Here is a 6,519-nt window from a genome sequence, read left to right on the forward strand (position 1 = left end):
AGTATTAGGTATAAATTAAAACTTTTCGGAAACGGTTTTAAGGTAGGTACTCACAGTGTCAACTGTGTATCTAAGTGTCAAACCAGTTAAAAGGGCTTCAAGTATTTTAGTAAGTGTTAATTTTGGTCGTGCGATCGTATATAACGCACATACCGAGGCACCGACGCATACCAACGCATACCGACAGAATCTTGGCGGCCGTTATTATAGGTACAGACCTTCCGATTACAATAACAATAACGTGTATAAACTAAAATGAATGTACTGCGCACGGCGTCAGACAGGCGGATATACCTACCTATTCTCCTGTCGAAAACCATCTGGCCTTAGTAGTTTTTGTACACAATATAGAACGTGTAAACTTCTTCTTTATGGGTGGTATTTGTCCTATGGTGTTTAAGATATTATTATGTGGTTGATGTTTTAGAAAGTGTCATTCGAATCGGAAAATATATTAAGGTTGGTCGTCGCCAGTACGTGACAATGGTTTTTTTTCTACAAAGCCGAGACCATGGGTGTTGCTGAAACTGAAAATCATATATAGCTAAAACTCTGCTGCTGTAATGTTTGATCACACAAAATATATGCCATGTCCTATATGCCATAAATAATATATAATAAACAAAATACAAATACAAAATAATAATGAGTACCATCTGTGCATGTGTGTATAATGTATATAAAATACCTACATCTGGTTTTACACGTTTAAAACAAAAAAAAAAATGTAATAATAAATTAGGTATTAAAATAACAATTTCATTTATATAAACATGATATAAATAAAGTACCTAACCTAAAAGCATTAATTATTAATTTATTATAATATGGTCTACAATAGTTTATACTTATTAAATAATATATATACCCATCTCAATTAGAGCCTTTTTTGACCCAATTAACAAAGATGAATTCAGATTTTTAACAGATTTAGAGATAAAGAAAGAAAGTACAGTGGTCGATCAAACAGCTACGTGATATATATTGCTGTGCAGCCGTGCAGGTCCTATACAGGCTACGATAGAATAGTATTTTATACCATGCAGATAAAATATATAGTATAAACTATAGGTAGCTATAATATAATACTACTACTACGATTAGTAGATAGGTATTAACTATTAAAAAAACTTTATTACCAATTGGCATTAGGCAACAACTGATAAGCGCAATTTGTCATTTTTTAATTGTATAAAATTTCCAAATATTACTTTTAAAACATCAAACTTTCAACGAAGCAGAACGCGAAAATTATTTTTTGTGATCCTGAACGGTATATTTAAAAGCGTCTGCTTATTATATATAACTAATAAAATGTATTAATTATTTTGTACTGAAGATTTTAAGTCTTAAATTATATTATGTTATATAATATACAAATGGATAATGAATTAATACAAAATATAAATAATACACATTAGCAGAACTCGGATTTTGTATTTACACTAAAAAGTATCAAAATATGGCATATAATATGCAATAAAATCATAAAAATATGCAACAAATATGCATTTACAAAATTTATATTCAAAAATTCAAAGTTGTATTAAGTATGATAGAAATATAAGATAATAAAATATAAATGTATAAAAAAGAATTCGTATAAATAAATACATAAATATTACTGTTTAAAAATAAAATAAATTATATACAACTCAAAATGTGTTATTATACTTTATTGTGGAAATTAATTATTAAATGATAATCAAGTTTTTCTTCGGTAAAGTTATGCCGTCTGTGAATATGACTTTTTTGTTAATAATTTGCTAATTTAAAATACAAGATTTTATTTCTAACACATGAATTTATACCCAATAGCTTCATTTTAAAATTTAGAAAAAATATATACAACTCACTGAATAAAATGATAATATTCAAATTATTAAAAAATTAAAACTTATTTTTAGTTCTTAGAAATTGTGTTATTATGACTATTTTATTAATTATTTTCTAATTTCAGACACAAGATTTCATTTCTATCACATAAAATTTTAACCTTTAGATTCATTTTAAAATTTAGAAAAAGTATAGTATAACTTATTAAATAAAATGATAACATTCAATTTATAAAAAATTAAATTGATTTTTAGTTTTTAGTAAGTGTGTGAATATGACTTTTTTGTTAATAATTTGCTAATTTAAAATACAAGATTTTATTTCTAACACATGAATTTATACCCAATAGCTTCATTTTAAAATTTAGAAAAAATATAATACAACTCACTGAATAAAATGATAATATTCAAATTATTAAAAAATTAAAACTTATTTTTAGTTCTTAGAAATTGTGTTATTATGACTATTTTATTAATTATTTTCTAATTTCAGACACAAGATTTCATTTCTATCACATAAAATTTTAACCTTTAGATTCATTTTAAAATTTAGAAAAAGTATAGTATAACTTATTAAATAAAATGATAACATTCAATTTATAAAAAATTAAATTGATTTTTAGTTTTTAGTAAGTGTGTGAATATGACTTTTTTGTTAATAATTTGCTAATTTAAAATACAAGATTTTATTTCTAACACATGAATTTATACCCATTATATTCATTTTAAAATATAGAAAAAATATTATATATCTCAATGAATAAAATGATAATATTTAATTTATAAAAGAATTAAAACTAATTTTTAATTTTTAATTGTTATTATGTGTTTGAGGACCACACAGACACTATGAACCCACTTATCCAGCTAATTACATGAATTATTCAATATTGCCTATATCCAACCCCTTGAAAACAGTAGGCTTTCAACATTCTTAGTTCTTAATATGTGTGTTATTATGACCATTTTATTAAGTATTTGCTAATTTAAGACATAAGAATTTATTTCTAATACTTAAAATTGTAAAAATTAGATGAATTTTGAAATTTAGAAAAAATATTATACAACTCACTGAATAAAATGATAACATTCAATTAATAAAAAATTAAATTTGATTTTTAGTTTTTAGTACGTGTGTTAATATGACTTTTTTGTTAATAATTTGCTAATTTAAGATACAATTTTTTATTTCTAACACATGAATTTATAAATGTAAGATTCACTTTAAAATTTAGAAAAAACATAATATAACTTATTGAACAAAATGATAACATTCAATTTATTAAAAAATTAAAACTTAATTTTAGTTTTTAGTAAGTGTGTAAATATGAGTACTTTGTTAATAATTTGCTAATTTAAGACACAAGATTTCATTTCTATCACATGAATTTATACCCATTAGATGAATTTTGAAATTTAGAAAAAATAAAATAAAACTCACTGAATAAAATGATAATATTCAAATTATTAAAAAATTAAAACTTATTTTTAGTTCTTAGAAATTGTGTTATTATGACTATTTTATTAATTATTTTCTAATTTAAGACACAAGATTTCATTTCTATCACATAAAATTTTAACCATTAGATTCATTTTAAAATTTAGAAAAAGTATAGTATAACTTATTAAATAAAATGATAACATTCAATTTATAAAAAATTAAATTGATTTTTAGTTTTTAGTATGTGTGTGAATATGACTTTTTTGTTAATAATTTGCTAATTTAAAATACAAGATTTTATTTCTAACACATGAATTTATACTCAATACATTCATTGTAAAATTTAGACAAAATATGATATAACTTATTGAATAAAATGATAACATTCAATTTTTTAAAAAATTAAAACTAATTTTTAGTTTTTGTGTGTGTGTTAATATGACTATTTTATTAATTATTTGTAAATTTAAGACATAAGATTTCATTTCTAACAAATGAAAGTATACCCAATAAATTCATTATAAATTTAGACAAAATATAATATAACTTATTGAAAAAAATTAATATACTGAACTTATAAAAAAATAAAAACTTATTTTTAGTTTTTGTGCGTGTGTTAATATGACAATTTTGTTTATAATTTGCTAATTTAAGACACAAGATTTCATTTCTATCACATGAATTTATACCCATTAGATGAATTTTGAAATTTAGAAAAAATAAAATACAACTCACTGAATAAAATGATAATATTCAAATTATTAAAAAATTAAAACTTATTTTTAGTTCTTAGAAATTGTGTTATTATGACTATTTTATTAATTATTTTCTAATTTCAGACACAAGATTTCATTTCTATCACATAAAATTTTAACCATTAGATTCATTTTAAAATTTAGAAAAAGTATAGTATAACTTATTAAATAAAATGATAACATTCAATTTATAAAAAATTAAATTGATTTTTAGTTTTTAGTATGTGTGTGAATATGACTTTTTTGTTAATAATTTGCTAATTTAAGACACAACATTTCATTTCTAACAATTGAAAGTATACCCAATAGATTCTTTGTAAAATTTAGAAAAAATGTGATATAAATCATTGAATAAAAGTATTATATTGAATTTATAAAAAAATAAAAACTAATTTTTAGTTTTTGTGCGTGTGTTAATATGACTATTTTGTTAATAATTTGCTAATTTAAGACACAAGATTTCATCTCTATCACATGAATTTATTCAATTTTACAATAATTATAAAAAAACTTAAATTTTGGTGTATTCAACCCATTCAAACATAAACCACCTTTTTCAATAACTGTTAGAAATAATTTCCTAGGCTGACAAATCATCTTCGTTCAGAATCGTTTTTCGTATATAATGATACCTATCATTTGATTCAAATTTAAAACTCCTACAATATATAATAGTAATCCATACGACACCTAATGTACTTACAACAGAGCGGTACCCACTTACTCGCTTTTATATTATTATTCACTAATAAAACATATTATTATCCTTATGAAATTTTTATATATACACATAATTTTGATTTTATATATATTTATCAAAAATCATTTATTTTTATCATAAATAATAATTATACCTTCTAAAGCTTATATTTTTTAAATAATATTTTTACTCGTAATTTTGATTTTATTTTGTTCTTTATTTTATTTCACGTGGTATATTAGACCAATGTATTTCATGGTACATACTATTTTTGATAAGTACCTATTAGAGGCGTTACGGCGACTACGTTTTTGTAACATTATGAAAAGATACTAATGGATTTAATATAATATACAAAGCATTTATTTTTCAATCGCCATCTATTGTCACCATGGTAAATTGACGTTAATGTTCTATTTTATGTAATTAGAATGATCAGAATTTATATTAATATATGTTTGCAGAAAACATCCAATTTTCACTCTTATTTATATGTATTTATTCATAATTTATATTTAAACTATTTGATATGGAATTAATAGTATTAATTGTGGTTTAATATTATATTCTTACATTTGCTCATTGTTTGTCAATATATCTATTACCATATACCACAATATAACTTATACTTGCTTATGTACTGTTTTAATTTAAAGTTATTAATTATAATTATCAAATACTGTTCTTAGTCCACTGTACTTTGAAATTGGAAATTTTATTCCTTTAAAGACTTAAAATAAAGATTATTATTATTTATTATTTTAATAATACAATATCATACTTATTGAAATTTATATTTTATAATATTTTCATATTAATCTTAAAGTCGGTATTCGGAAAAAAGACCCGGCTATAGCAGAGACCTATTCAGAAATTTGACACCGGGTGCTAATGTTTTATCTTACCCTCTCCACCAAATAAAAAAAAAAAAAATGATTTTGAAAATTGACTTTTTCCACATAACTAGTGCGTCGAAGCCTTAATTTTCGGCGACCACTAGTTATCGATATCCTTTGTAGAACAGAAGTAAAAAAAAAAAAAAACTAAAGAGTATCTATGTATACACTACATGTAGATACATCGGTATTCGGTACATGTATATGTCTTGTTTCTACTGAATATAGTTGACATAAGAATGTCAATATCAATTTGGTATTAGAATAAAAAAAAAAATAAAAAATAGTAAAGATAAAAAAAATAAAAAAAAAAGTAAAACATAGTTAGATTAAACTAATAATATAATATATATTTTTTTTTTTGTAATTATTTTTTTTATACATTTTTACATAGCAACCGGTTACTATAACAACCATTTGCTATAAACAATCGCCGTCTCAAATGGTAACATTCTAGGTGTCGGACAAATTAACAGAATGACCCCCAGCCATAAGACATAATATACATGTCAAAAATATTAACTAATTTTTGTTACTATACATTACTATAATAATAATTAATAACGTAATAGATAAGTAATTTTTTTTTTTAGTTAGTTTGAATGATACTACACGCCATCATAAATTGTCAAACTTGCTTTCGTGACTCTTGTACATTAATAGGACACTCACATTTTTGAATTCACTGTATTTATATACAATAAACTCCTGACACAATATTGTTAATTTTAGATAGGAATATGAAATTCGTGGCGCTCGTGAGCTTACGACCATCTCTGTAAATTATTAAAATGATGGATGTACTTAGAATTTTTTGCTTTTTATTTTTGTTTTTAAAACATTTAATTTATTTAATTTATGTATTTAATTTATTTAACATTGTTTAAAGAAT

Source organism: Aphis gossypii, unplaced genomic scaffold, assembly GCF_020184175.1.
Source record: "Aphis gossypii isolate Hap1 unplaced genomic scaffold, ASM2018417v2 Contig00853, whole genome shotgun sequence".
Taxonomy (NCBI): Eukaryota; Metazoa; Arthropoda; class Insecta; order Hemiptera; family Aphididae; genus Aphis; species Aphis gossypii.